General features: G+C 37.9%; 1 protein-coding gene across 1 annotated transcript in view; it reads left to right on the top strand.

Moving 5' to 3' along the window:
* The window catches only part of Cntnap2 (contactin associated protein 2), a 2034995-nt gene that overhangs the window by 1318492 nt on the left and 700878 nt on the right, over window positions 1–15625 (top strand). The window lies entirely within an intron of this gene.

Genomic DNA, 15625 nt, shown 5'->3' with positions numbered 1-15625 from the left:
GGTGACTAGTTGCTCCAAGCTCCTGCCTTCACTTCCCTGAAATGATGGATTGTAACCTTGACTGTGAGCCAAATAAACCCTTTCTCCCTTATGTTGCTTTTTGTGAAGATATTTCATCACAGACATGGGCAAAACTATAACAATAAATTTGTTTTGTAGTAACTTACATTTTCTAAAATAAAGTAGATACTTTTCCCTTTGACCTCCAGATGACCTTTTCAGGAAAGAACTACTTGATGGAAACCAAGAGTGAATTTCTAGCTTTCACAATAAATACAATATTTTACTTACGTTTTCAGAGAATCCAACATTCTATTTTAAGACATTTATAGGTTGTCATTATATCTAAAGTGTTTTTTGAGAATTATCATCATGTGCACTGGCATTTTAGAAACACCTTATTATTCTTTCCTTTCTTCCTCTTTTATTAAAAACATATTTTTCTCATTCCTGATAAGAGTTTCATCTCCCTTTATTCCTCCCAGTTCCTCTCTACCTCTCCACCCATCAGGATCCACTCCCTTTCTGTCTCTCATTAGAAAGAACAGATTTTAAGAGATAACACAAATATAACAAGATAAAATACAATGAGATAAAACCAAAACAGTCCCATCAAAGCTGGACAAGGCATCCCAACAGAAGGAAAAGAGCCCAAGAGCAGGTACAAGGATCCGACACACAGTCATTCACACTCGGGAGTCCCATGAAAATACTAAACTGAAAGCTATAATATACATGACCAGGACCCAGTGCAGACCCAGTGCAGACCCAGTGCAGACCCATGCAGGCCCTGTGCTTGCTGTTTCACTCTCCATGATTACATATAAGCTTTGTTCACTTACTCCAGGCCCTTAGTCTCCTGGTGTCCTCCATCCCCTCTGACTCTTACATTGTTTCTGCCTCCTCTTCTGCCCAAATACCCTCTCATTTTTTCAGTCACACAGGATCTGTTCTTGATACATACTTGCTAATTTGAATGAAAGTGCATAGCTTCAAACATTCCTTTATGAACCCATAAACATTTCTTCTTAAACAGGAACAAGCATACACATTTTCGGGTTGTTTATCGCAGTCCTGATTCCAAGGCCCTTCACACAGGTTTTGATGGGATTTGGTTGGGATTTGGGAATGACTGCTTTCAGCAAACATTCACAGGTGGTTTTGTGAGCCATTATTGGGAAACACTGTTTATGGCATGTGTGCTTCTCCTGTTTAAATCTAAGTAGTCAGTCCTTTATGTTGGAGAGGACTAAAAGAAATAAGGATTCTCTGGACAGGTAAAATTAAAATGGCATACGTAATTGACTGTTTTTTTCAGCTAAATCGCACTAATACAGTGTTGTTTTTAATCCAATTGATGGAACAATCTCTAGACATTGCAAAGTGGGTTTCTGCCCACTCTCCGGTGTCCTTTCCCCCACTCCCCTTTTCTCCTTCCGGGTGAGCTACTGCGCAGCACAGGGGCAGAAGCGCGGCAGTGGCTAGCATGTCAAAGCTCCCTGTGGACCGGAGTCTGCAGCAGTCAGACTAAGAAAGAAGAGAATTTAATAGAAATCTTTAATTAGTTGTTTTAAGGAACTAACGCTTGCTATAATTGTTTCTTTCCTCTTTCGTGGTAACGTCTGATTTTAAAAATCCACTTAGTCATTCTGTAACTAAGACTGAATTATACTGGAACTTCTTCAGAAGCACTCGTTGGCATCTGTTTGAATGCAAAGTATATTCATTATAGTCGTTGCAATTAAAATGAATATCAAATGAAGCTGTAATAGCTACGCACTTAAATGTTATTCTTTATTTTAAGAGCCTTACTCTCCAGACGTCATTTGAGGCTCTGTAGCTTCTAAGACACTTAGGACTAAGAATTGATAGGCATGTGGAGCATGTGCATTTCTATTGATTACTATTTGTTTGTGCCATACTGTTAGGTAGCAAATGTAGACTTCCTCAATCATTATTGGTTTCTCATGACTTCTAAGAGGATGGTAATATGTGGATTACAGTATTATCCATTGTTATTACAAAATTTGAAAATGGAATCACTTTTAAAATATTTTTTGGCTATCCCTTATAGTCATGTTCAGTTTTCAATGTGATTATGAATTTATTTGCTCTAAACCAATCATATAAATATATAGAAACAAAAGCAATAAAAGTTGTGTAGTTCCATATATAAATTGGAATGAGGTCATATCAATGGAAATAACCAAGCATTACCCAATTTGAGAAAACCAATTGCGGTTATCCAAAGGTTGTCAGCATATTTTAATTTTTTGGCCTCAGAATTATGAATGTAATAATATGAAAAAGGCAAAACTCATTGGAAAAAAATTGAATCTGCTTCTGAAACAAGTCCTTTAAGAATCTGAGAGGCTGTAGAGACACTCAGTGTTTGCACGTTGTTAAGCATGAGGACCTGAGTTCAAGTCAGAACCTGTATTTTAAATAGTTGCCTTCTCAGCTTGCTTTCACAATGGTGACTTCTCGGCTTATTAATGAAAGTGTTGTGAAAGCTAGCCAGTAGTCTTTAGGTTAAAGCAACAGATGGAGGTTTTGTAGAGAGTCTAGTGCCAAGGACACTTTTAGTAGCACAGAATTTTTGGCTCTGCCTTTGAATGTTTCCTATATTGTCGTCCATGGTTTAATCTCCCCCCCCCGAGTTTGTTGTTCAAAACAAATGCTCAAATGACCTCAAATGACATGACATTTCTAGTAGTTTGTTATATATATGTATATATATATATATATATATATATATATATATATAGAGAGAGAGAGAGAGAGAGAGAGAGTAGTTTATGATTCTTACACAGATGTCTTCTACACTGGGAAAAAAAAGCAAAATCCTTTTGTGAGGACTACTGCACCTATCTATGGGGAAATACTTTTGAGAGTCTAGAAGTGAGCACAGGAAGTTGGTCAGCTTGACCAGTGGAGTGCTGGCAATAATCTCCAGACGTTATACAAGACTAAGCTGAACCTAGGTTTCTTTGGGATGAAAAGACATGGTAAAATGGGATTGCCAACTGAAAATTGTGAACATTTAATATGGACCTCAGGAGCCATTTCAAGTACAAAAACCAGCTGGACTACACAGGAATACAAATTTCAACATAGTTAACCTTTTCTTTCCTCTTGCCTGAAGTGTACTTGTGAACTCACAGCCAAGCAGAAGTAAGCAGACTGAGCATCTGATGAGTTCACAGGGTTCCTCTCCCCACTCCCTTGTTTCTTCCCTTGCCAGTGCCACAGGCAGTGGGTGCTTAACTCGGGAGTCAGGAAATCTGAAGGAGAATGTTCATGCCACGATCCTCTGTTTGTCTTGTGAGATACCTTGTTTACTTATAAATGTCCCCTTCTGATTTTAAACTAAATGTCCTTCGGGTAAAAACGCTGAATATGATGGCATGAGCTCGTAATCCTATAACTGAGACAGAGGGGAAGAGACACTCAGATCCTAGGCCTTCCCGGGAGCCTACCTAGCCGGCTTGGCAAGCTCCATCCAGGCCAGCAAAACCATCATGCCAAGCAAATGAATAAACAGACAAGAAAACAAATAAACAAAGATAAGAAACATAAATAAAAATAAATAAATAAATAAATAACTGGCAGAGCCTGAGGGATGACACCTGAGTTTCCCTCTTACCTCTGCATGTGCACACACACACACACACACACACACACACACACACACACACTCACACACACATACACATACACACACACACGTACATATACACATACCCTCACACACACCCTTACACCCATACATACACACACACCCATACACCCATACACACACACACACACACACACACACACACACACACCCATACACCTGTATATATACACATACCCTTACACACACCCTGCCTCTTCACAGACAAAAAGAACTTGAATCTGAAAAGTCAGGCAGTGGGAGAAAGATAAGTTTATATCCTGCTGGAATACAGTACTAGTCTATAACCCCAGTGCCTTCAGATGGCTAAGGTGCTTCACTTATTTAGACAGGACCTGCTAGCCTGTTTAAAATCACCTATTTGGGTGTCTTCGAATGTACTGCACTCATATATTTATTTTACAAATCCTATTATAGTTTCTAATTCAGAATTTTCTCCTGAAGTATTCATTTCCTGCATATATGAAGATTTATTTAATTGCAGAAGTGTGGGGGGCTGTGTTTCATGTCTTTCTGATGATATTTAGTGCTGTTTGTTGGTTTCCAGCGTTTCATTTCTTTTAATTTCTCAATATAGCCTAGTTCCCATCAGTTAGACTTTTATTGCTTTTTATGTTGGAAGAAGCCATATAAATTATCCATCCTTTCGGGTAGTTTACTATTAGATTTTGTATCTATTGAAAAGGAGTTATGTTCACAATTTTTGCCTGTAAAGTAAGCGGTGTAAAATTCAATATACTTTGATGATACTAAACCATGATTTAGTGGCAACCAAAGGAGAAGAAAACACAACTTTAGCATTGTGACTTATAACCTATTTTTACCAAAATAAAAAATAAAAATCTAAACTTTGGTGTACTTTTCAAGAAAACCATTTTTTCCAACTTTCTATTTTCCAGTCTTAAAAAAAATCTTGGTGTTTAACTTTTGAAACGGTTTAGACATTTTGAAAGGCATTAACCAATTCCAGCCAAAAATTGTTTTTTTTTTTTTTTTTTTTTTTTTTTTTTTGATTTTTCTGATTTTTCGAGACAGGGTTTCTCTGTGTAGTTTTGCGCCTTTCTTGGGACTCACTTGGTAGCCCAGGCTGGCCTCGAACTCACAGAGATCCGCCTGCCTCTGCCTCCCGAGTGCTGGGATCCAAAAATTGTTTTAAGTAAATGAAACTCATTGTTACTAATCAGTATATGAATCAAAAGGTAAATCATTTATTTGATTAGTTATGGGCCCTAATTTTAGTATTAAAACCGGAGGGCAGCCGGGCGGTGTTGGCACATACATGCCTTTAATCCCAGCACTCAGGAGGCAGAGCCAGGCGGATCTCTGTGAGTTCGAGGCCAGCCTGGGCTACCAAGTGAGTTCCAGGAGAGATGCAAAGCTACACAGAGAAACCCTGTCTCAAACAAAACAAAACAAAACAAAACAAATCAAATCAAATCAAAACAAAACAAAACAAAAAAAAAAAAAAAAACCCTAGAAAACTGGAGGGCTTAGTCCAATGAGACAAAGACAATACTGAAGAATACAGTTGGGGCCAACAGGGTAGCTCAGTCCGTAGAGTGCTTGCCTAACAGGAAAGCCTTGGGTTCATTCTCCAGCACTGCATTAAACGGTATCATGGTGCAGTCTGTATTACCAGCACTTGTATTCAAGGTTAAGGCCATTGTAGGCTACACAGGGAGTTTAAAACCAGACTTTACTAAAGATCTGTCTAAATAAAATTATAGGCCAGTAAGATGGCTCAGTGGGTAGAAGTACTGGCTGCCAAGCCTGATGAGTTTAGGATCCACATGATAGAATAAAAAAAAAAAAAGCAAATTGTTCTCTAATCTCTATATGCATTACAGTAGAGATTACACACACACACACACAGAGATACATGCATACATATTCACACATACACAATTAAATAAGTAAATGTTTAAGGAAGAAAAGAAGCAAAGAAAGAGGGAAAAAACACATTTAGAAAGTTAAGTCTAATAATGCTAATAACATTGCACATTGCAGTGGCTAGAATTGACAGGGCAGACACTGTCAACCAAAAACTCAGAGTGGCAGCAGGGAAAAGAGCTATGTGAGGGTGTGTAGACAGCATCAGCAGGCAGTTATGAGAGTCTCAGCTAGGAAGATGTGAAGGGGAATTAATGATGGCTGATGCGTATGCATTTCCTGTATCTCAGGAAATGTAGCATGTAAGCTGAAATGGAAGAATTCACACAAGTTGACTAAGAAAAAAAAAAAAAAAGGATAAGGCTCCAGGTTAGAGATGTCACTGATGCTAAAATGAAAAGCAGGTAGTGCAGAACTTAACAGAAAAGAATAAGAGGCTGGTAGAGAACTGGAGGTCACAGAGGCAGGACAGGAGCCTGGACATCAACCCTGCACCCCTGTGGATTTCACACTGAACATTATTCCTTGGAGGGGAAAGGGATGGCTGCAAGCTGGACATTCAGGTTGTCACATGGAGAAGGGAGTAGAAGACAGAGCTGGTGTGAAGGGACCTCCCAGCACAGTGTCTGTGGGTGTCGAGAGGTCCACCAGGACTGAGAGAGGAAGAAAAACTTATTCAAGGTTAAGGTGAAAAAATCAAATGACTTACATAGAGTAAATGAGGAAAATTCCGTGGTGGCTCAATCTTTTGACTTGGGAAGCTGAGCAGCAGCTCTAAGGCTTTTTTTTGGCAGGGCTGCTTTTGAAGGGAAATCTGGAGAGTGGAGAGTTTCAAGAGCTAACACTGAGGACATTCATCTTGATGGTGATGGCCCATAGGGTGCAAATCCTTTTAATTGACACCAAAAAGACTAATGTAGTTTGTCCCTTCATTGCCATATAAACATAGCCAATAACCAAAATGAAATGAAAGGGTCCTCATGCTCTCTATTCTTGTGTTTATATTAGAAGAGCAAGGGACACAGTCCAAACTGACCCCTCTCAATGATGGCACTGAAGTTTTGACTTTGCTTCAGTTCTCTGGTCTGTTTGGTTCTAGGCCAGCTTCATAATGGCTATTCCAAGGACCTAGGAGATAGAGACTTCAGCTCTAGCTCTTCCCAGAGAGAGAAGCACATCAAGTGTGTCCACATTTTGTAAACCAAAACAAGTCACATGCTTTGCCAATCCTAACTAAAGGGGAAGGAGAAGTGTGGTCTTCCTCTGTGTGGATGAGCACAACCAAGGCAGACATCTGTAAACAATGGTGGATGCTTATGTGAGGAGTGAAAACAGGAGATGAAAGGAAAGGAAAGGCAGTACCAATTAAAAGGGAGGGTGCTAATGGAAGGAAAGGATGCAGCTGTCTGAAGGGACTGAAAAAGTGATGATCAGAACAGTAAAAACCAACAGAATCAGACCAGGAGTTTTTTCAGGGAGATTACTGTTTATAAAAAAAAAATACACAAAGAAAAAAATGAACAAAAATGAAAACTGAGACAAGGCCAATGAGGAGATACCCTAAAGAGGAAGCCTCTCTGGGTAACTATTGTTGGAGGCCACTGCAGAATGAATGGAGAAATGAAACAGAACGTGATGATTTTCAGGATATTTATAGGTGGAGCAGTGACTGGCTGGAGGAGTCACAGACAGAACAAAAGGAGGAGTTAAGAATTGCTGATAATTTTAAGAATGAAGGAGTTGTATATATGCAAATTGTAAAAGAGACTTTACAGGAAGAACTTATACCTAAAAGGAACAGTGGAGGGTATTTTGTTTGTTTGTTTGTTTTTTAATCACCTGGAGTTGCAAAGTTGGTGAGCTCTGAAGTGAGACATCAAGGACTAAGCGTTCTCTATAAAGCAATAAGGCCTGCTCACTTCTACCACTTGACTTACTGAGTGCTTGTGGAAACATGGAAACATGGACATTTGTGAGGTTATTCATCTTATCAATATATAGAGTTGGCAAATTATCTTCTTAATGTCCTCCTGGTTAGACAGAACCTAGATGTTGATGCTCAAAGGCTGAATTCAAATAGATATCCCTTCAAGTCAAGACTTTCTATTAAATAAGTGTACATTTAAAGTATGTATGAGAATTCCAGATTTTAGATTCATTTTTCCTTGTAGCTATTTGGCCATGTTTCCTTTTGCTTTCTGGCAGGACAGTACACTGTTAGTAATCTCTTCTAAACAAAGATTAGGTGAGAAGAATCATAACACCACAGAAACTATACTATCACTAAATTTTCCTTGAATGTTTCTCAATATATAGGTTTCTTCTAATTTGTGAGAAATGTGAGTTCATGTAATTGCACTTAAACTAGTTAAACTTCAGCATATTAAGAAATCATACAGCCAAGGTTTTTAATTTGCTTTTTTACTTTGTAATTAAAGATCATATAAATGAAGAAATAAATGTTTTTTTATCCAATTTCAAAAAAGATTAGAAAACAATAGATTTGTCTTATTTTTTAAAATCCCATACTTTTTGACTCGTCCTCTCTGAAAAAAACAAAATGATATTTATAAAAGTTCTTCTGAAAGATTGGATAAATGAAATAATATAAACTTGAAATGTTTAATGATAATAGTACTTTAGGCAAATCTGTAAAAGGGAAGAATTTTGAATTTTAATATTCTTTCATGAATATTCCTCCCTGTTTTTGTTTATATTCACACATACTGTCTGTCAAAATAAAATTGGATTAAATTAGTTTCATTATCTTCCCTAGCTCATATCAAATCATTAATGATTCTTAATAATGACATTAATGATTCTTACTAATGAATTATGTTTAAAATTATCCATTCTTTTTGTGTTTGTTTGTTTGAGATAGGGTTTCTCAATGTAGCTCTGGTTGTCCTGAAACTCACTCTGTAGACCAGGTTGACATCAAACTCAGAGATCTGCCTGCCTCTACCTCCTGAGCACTGGGATTAAAATTGTATGCTACCACCACCCAGCTAAATATTGTCCATTCTTATGACACCATAAAATAAGAATATTTCTGATTTATCAGATATTATGAGTTGTGCTTAAAACCTGTCTCCTACACAAGATACTGAAAAAAAAATAATCATTTTTACTGTGAAAAATACTTTCCAAGATAGATGTGGCACCACACACCTATAATCCTCATACTTGGGAAGATAGACATGGAGATCATAAATTTGAGTATAGCCTAAGCTACATAGAAAGACCCAGTCTCAAAGAAAAAAAAATCACTCTATGGAGTCCATAGAATATTACTGCAGAATTGCTAATTTGCTCTTGTAATGTAACCCTTTGTTAGGTGCTTTGGAAACACAGCGTGGTCAAACAGAGTGCTTTCAAATAACATAGCTTAAACTATGAGCTAGTGTTTTAAACCCATGACATTAACATCATTGTGTTTATGGCTTTTAGAACTTATCATTGATAAAACAGAGAACCAACTTACAATCCATTACAATTTCTAGAAATGTGGGCATGTGTCTTGTGAATTAGTTTCTCCCCTTGTTTGCTTGCAGAGGTTTCTTTAGGAAGGCAGGTTAAGAATGTTTGGGATGACAGGAAGGGGAGGAAGCAGAGGGTCTATAGTATAGCACTGTTAAGGAGAGCTAATAGTTCATGTTCATCCAGGCACAGGACCAGGGAAGGATGGCACTGGATATTTACTGCCAGGTATTTGCTTATGGGATTGTGGGGCCTAACTAGGCACATTCAAAATGAGGCTCATCATCAGGAGGGACAAGCTGGGGCACTTAGGTAGAGATGCAGCAGCCACCTATAGGTGAGGCTTCTTCTAAAGGATGTTTTCAGCCTACACTCTGGGGTTTCCAACCACTGAAGGAAACCCATGTAGATGAGCTAGAACGATCTCCTATGCAAAGGTCACTTTGCACTTTCATTAATATGCAACCTTCATTTGTGTTTGAGTCCACAACTGGACATTGCACATAACGTAACATTTAAGGCAACCATCACAACCAATGAAGATTACTTCTAAGGTGAGCTACATGATCCCATTCTAGAGTAGTGACAATTTATACTCTCAGCTGAAGAATATGCAGCTGCACCATTGTAGACCGGTGGGGCAATCCTGTTAAGGGTGATTCAAGCCCAACAACTCTGCTTTGCTGACAAAAGTGTCTTATGTCAAATCGCTAAATAAAATCTCCAGGCATTGGTTGACAATAACTGATTTCATAACATCCAGATGGATTTAGAAGACTTGTTAAAGCAAAAAGGCCTTCCATTTCCTTGTGCTGTAGTAGGAATCTTAAAAGTTCTTATTAATGAAATCAAACCTGAGGCCAGTTATTGGGGTGAATGCTGGAAGATCAGAGAAGCAGAACAAGCCACAGCTTCCTCACCTTGCCAGTTCCTCAGCTGACCCTGTTTCCTCAGACTGGAAGCCTCTGAGTCCTCATATCCGAATAGATCTCAGCTGAACTGTGCTGCTAGAAGCCCTAAAAGCTTAACCAGCCAAAAGCTTCTAGTTCCTGGTCTTCATGCCTTATATACCTTTCTGCTATCTGCCATCACTCCCTGGGATTAAAGGCTCACATCTTGGGATTAAAGGTGTGTGTCACTATGCCTGGCTGTTTCCAATGTAGCCTTGAACACACAGAGATCCAGAGGGATTTCTACCTCTGAAATGCTAAGATTAAAGTTGTGAGTGCCACCATTTTCTAGCCTCTGTATCTAGTGGCTGTTCTGTTCTCTGACCCCAGATAAGTTTATTAGTGTGCACAATATTTCGGAGAACACAATACCACCACATTGTGCTGTTTCAAAAAAGGCTGCAGATGGTTTTATTCCACATTTCAGCAAGATGGCATTTGTTACAGGGACATAGAATTCACTTGGTAATTCTCAATTCTCTCAACAGGCTGTTTCAAAGGAAGTCTCTCCATTGAGAGAGATGAGCAGGCTCTCTCTCAAGCCTTTATCATCCTACCAACAACCGTGTGTGTGTGTGTGTGTGTGTGTGTGTGTGTGTGTGTGTGTGTGTGTCCATGTGTGTGGTATGTGTGTGGTGTGTGTATCCATGTGTGTTCGTGTGTGTGTGTGTGTGTGTGTGTATGTCCATGTGTGTTCATGTGTGTGGTGTGTGTGTATCTGCGTGTGTGTGTGTGTGTGTGTGTGTGTGTGTGTGTGTGTGTGTGTGTTTGCATCTATATACATGGTTGAAAATAAAACCTCAGATGTCATTCTAGGTTATCATCCACCATTTTTTATTGAAGTACTTTCTCACTGAACCTGGAGCTCAAAATTAGGCTAAGCTGACTGGTCAGTGAGTTCCATGGATCCAATCATCCGCACCTCTCCAGTGCTGTGACCACATGTATATACCCCACATGGACTCTGGAATTGAACTCAGAGCATCGTGCTTGCATGCCAAGCACTTTACTGGCTAAGGTTTTCTCTCACTCCCACTCCCTTCACTAACTTTTATACTTGAATCTGAATCTTTTGCCAAACAGAGTAAAGGTGACAAAGAATACCAGAGAAACAAAGTTAGAAGAGCAGACTTTTATAGACATGCCTATGAACAAAATAATACATATATTTTATTTCAGAGACTAGGTTTCCAAAGCTATCATTTTTCCACCTATAAATGGTAAAACTTATCTGGATTCTATTAAACATTATATATGCTTACAAGTTACCAAGGCTGTTTGCTAAGTAAAGAGATTTTACGGGACAATCAATAATGTTATTATGTTTGTTATGGCTTCCATGACCCTCACCTCAGGTAGTAAATTCCCTTAAGAAACTTGCTCAATTTTTGTTTTCTTTTGACACATGATCACAAATGTAAACAAAATGTATTATCCCTTATATCATTAGATAAATAAAGCTTAACAATAATTATTCCTAAATAAGATTGTGCTAATGATGACAAGACAGAAATGGCATTGGTATTTATTAAATATTTACTTGGGAATGAGAGTGAATGGGCCTATTACACTGGCTCTCACACTCGGAATCATGCATCACTATTTCCATCATATATCCGAAGAAATGTAAGCTCAGCAGTGCTCATCAATTTACTAAAAAAGAATAAAAGAAAAGAAAAAAAAGCAAGCAAGCAAGCAATATCATACTCAGGCCAAGCCTATGTTAAAATGCAAGTTTATATGTCTTTGTGCCTCATGTAGTGTCTACTACAAAACTGGAAGAAAGAAAATATATGAGGCCACCCAATAAAGTAATCACTTGAATACTTTTAGCAATTTCTTCTAGACTGCAGCACTATTATTTGTTTTATTATATTTAAAAATTATAGACTGGGGCATATTTACTAAGTAGCAGGGCAAAAGGGACATTTCAGAAGAGCTCTAAAAGCTCCCTTCTGAACTCTTCTGATCCAATATTCTCTGTTTGGCCCTGACAAGTATTTTAAGAAATGATGGTTCAGCTGACAATTTGTTTGTGAGCATATTGGGAAACATTCTATGTGAAAAAAAATGAAAACATGTTTCTCTTTCTATAGAGTACTTGACTTTCATGTTTTTAATATCAAGATATTTCAGAACATGCAAATTGCAGGTTGATGAAATTGAAAAATGTTGCAAAAGGTTATATCCATTTCTTTTCAGATAAAATACGTACACTAGATGTTGACATTTTCCTTTTATTAAAGAAAACTTTCCAGAAGACATTCCTATATCTACACTTATCATAAATAATGCATCCAATATCGCCTTCTCATTTTGTTAATTTACTCTTGTTTTCTGAGAGCTCCAGTTAGGATGAGTTAGATCAGAGATGAGCAGGGCACAGAACATGATAGTATATAGCAGGACACTGACAAAGACAGTCAATCCTACTCACTTCCTGAACTGGGACATTTGCTTTTAGACTATGGGGCTGATTCCTGTCAGGAGAAGGGAATTTCTTTTCTGAGGTCAATCTCATATGTATCAGACAGGAACAACACAGAGAACACACTAAAGATGCATGAACACATTCAGGACCAGAAAGGAGAGCATTGTGCATGCTAGCAAAGGAGACACAACATCAAGAAGGCTGGGACAGCAAAGACAGTGATGTACCTAGAACAAGCCCATTGTCTAGCCAGCCAGAGTTTTTACATAACTGTGTCGTTATGTTAGTTAGCCCAAATTCATCTTGCTTTGCAGAAGGCAGTCACTACAGCCTATCTAGAAACCAAGCATTTTATTCTGTCTGTATTTCAAGCCATCCAAATGAGAAGGTACCCAAAGCAACAACTATGAGCAGATGGACTGTAGGTCTTCACCTCTAAAGGAAGAAACTTTAAAAGCTAGCAGGACAAAGCCTTTGACCCATTAGCCACAGCCGTAAGGTTGCATGAATTTATAAGGTTACAATTAAAAAAACAGAGAATGTTGTGAAGTGGTCTCAGTAAAAGCAGAGAAGAAATGTATCCTTTCAAAATACCATCAGTGCATACAAATCCCATAGATTTCTAAAGGACTTAAATTTTGAAATAACCAGACTCACAATAGTTAAACTAATAGAATAAAACAAAAATGTAGAGTATCTTAAAGTACCAAGTTTGCTCTGAAATGTGTCATAAGACTGTTTTTAAAATATATAGACTATATCAATGTAATTAATATAAGCCTGGTAATGAAATGACAAGATCATCAATGGTAAGATTTTCTTTCTTCCTTCTGTTCTTGGGCAATCTGTTATTCTTCCTCCAATTTGGAAATAAGGAGACTGCTCAAATTAAGGAAGAACCCCACAATATACATCTGTCTCAGTGACTATATACTTATCTTTCTATACCATCTATGCACCTATATCCACATCTATTTTAATTAGCTTTCTATTACTGGGGAAACAAACTTGGTGATGTCTTGTCCCCATTGATTAGGATTTGTGATAAGGAAACATGAGATGGGAGGAGCATGATGGAGCCAGGCTGCTCACCTTATGACAGCCAAGAAGATGTAAGAAAGAAAACACACACACACACACACACACACACACACACACACACACAAAAAGCCCCCCTGCAACCCATTAAAGCATGAATTCACCTATGTGATCACCCACTGATGAGATCAGAGCCCTCATAATCCAACCGTTCTTCAAGCCCTGATTTCTGGGGACAAAGCTTTCACCGTATGGGCTATGGGGGACATTTTATACCCAAACTGTAGTAGACTCTATAGCTATATGTGTATGAATATATTTAAATTTGCGTACAAGTAAGCATACATATGTGTGGAAGGGAATTAAATCATACATTGGTTTATATAATCAGTGTGTTTGTTTCTGTGAAGGAATACAAATATATATGTGTGTGTGTATGTGTATGTGTGTACATACTATACGTATATATGCTTTAAATTTTCCACTAAAGAACCATCCAAGCAAGACTTCTTTTCACAAATTGTCCCCATATGATGAATCCTTTGATAGACTTCCATACTGTGTGAAGCAAACTTCCTGGAAGTAACAGCATGTAGAAATGACTGAAATGTTAACACATGGAATGACGTACATGCAATAGATGTCTGCTATTGAAATTGAGGACAACATTTGGAAGGAAAGAATCAGGCTAGTAATAACAAAGAGTTATTGTACACTGTTAAATTGTGAAGTACAAGTTAATCTGAGGCTTAAAGTACCACGGGAAAGGCAAAAGTAAAATAAAATTATGATATAGTTTTATAAAACTAAATCCAGAGTAAGAGTATTTTACCATGAACAGATACATATCTGGCAAAGTGTTGTGTTTTATCAAAATAGAAGATAATGGTTTTTTAATAACATTAAATAAATGTGAATAAAATAATCTGAGAGAACAAAGTGGAGATAATAATCAAATATTTAAGGCTTTTTAAAAGGCAAGCTTAGCATTGTTGTTGATCTGTTTTGAATATCACTTCCTGACAGGGACTATACCTTTCCACTGAAATAAATATAATATATGCAGGCATGATTCAGAAAAAAAAATCTCCAAAAATCATGAATAATCTGAGGGGAAATATAATTGAGGTTATATTATAGGAGAAAGGTCTATGAAAAATAAGTCTTTGTGAAAATAAAAATAATGTTGATCTGCCTTGGAAGCTTCATTTCTAATGAGAAAGTAGAAAAAAAGGAAAGACACTCTGCTTCACTTACATTAGAAAGGATTTAGCAGAGATTGGATCAGCAGTGACTTCTGAGGAGAGTGCAGATGAAATGCTGGCCTGTGTACAGCATTTAGACATGTCAGAAAGGAAAAGAAACTTGGTTTGTGACATCAGATGCTAGGAGATGAAATTATATCACATGGAGAAGTCTCCAATGCTGTCTCTCAAGATAGCCGACATTACCTTAATGAGTTTCCTAGAATTCAAAGCCAGACTCTTCTGGCAGAACTTGATTTATCAGCTCACTCCAGTTTGATCTGATTATAATCAGAGTCTGTGAGATTGAGATCTACAATCAAAATGTCATTAGATTGACTTAAAATAAAAAATTGACTGCTGAAGGGATGGAATGGCTTGGCTGGTGTTTTCTGTGTGGGCAAGATGCATGCAAAGCCAAATTATAAACTCAGATGCCAAAGTATTAATTTGTAATGAGAAAAATATAATGCTAAGGGGACTGGACACTCAGGTTGTGTAGTCTGCCAAATCTTTCCCTGAGGGGCTACCATGTGGTGAGCCAAATTAGAATCAGATGTTAGCTTCTTGAAGTTGGAATCAGAACAGAGAGTAAATTAGAAGAGTTGAAAGTTAAGGGCAGTGGGTTGTCTTTGAATAGTGGTGCCCTTTCCTCTGGCTTGTATTAGTCTAAACTCAGAGTTGAACTTGTTCATTCTCCTCCCACTTCTACCGTGTCTAATTATTCCACTCCCTGCCCTACATTTTGGTTTGGTTCATGTGCTCCTGCAGGCTCTTGTGAAAACATAGCAGCCCAAGCCATTTAGTCTATACTGGTGCGTTTTGTCCCAGTCACTACACCAAGTGTTAATACTTAAGTATGACTGTCAAAGAGAGTCTCTTGACCTCAGCACTGATGGGCGGCAGGTTCAAC

Source organism: Peromyscus leucopus, chromosome 3, assembly GCF_004664715.2.
Source record: "Peromyscus leucopus breed LL Stock chromosome 3, UCI_PerLeu_2.1, whole genome shotgun sequence".
In the NCBI taxonomy this organism is placed as follows: domain Eukaryota; kingdom Metazoa; phylum Chordata; class Mammalia; order Rodentia; family Cricetidae; genus Peromyscus; species Peromyscus leucopus.
Note: the sequence above shows the minus strand (reverse complement) of the source record. Positions and strands in the feature narration are given on the sequence as shown.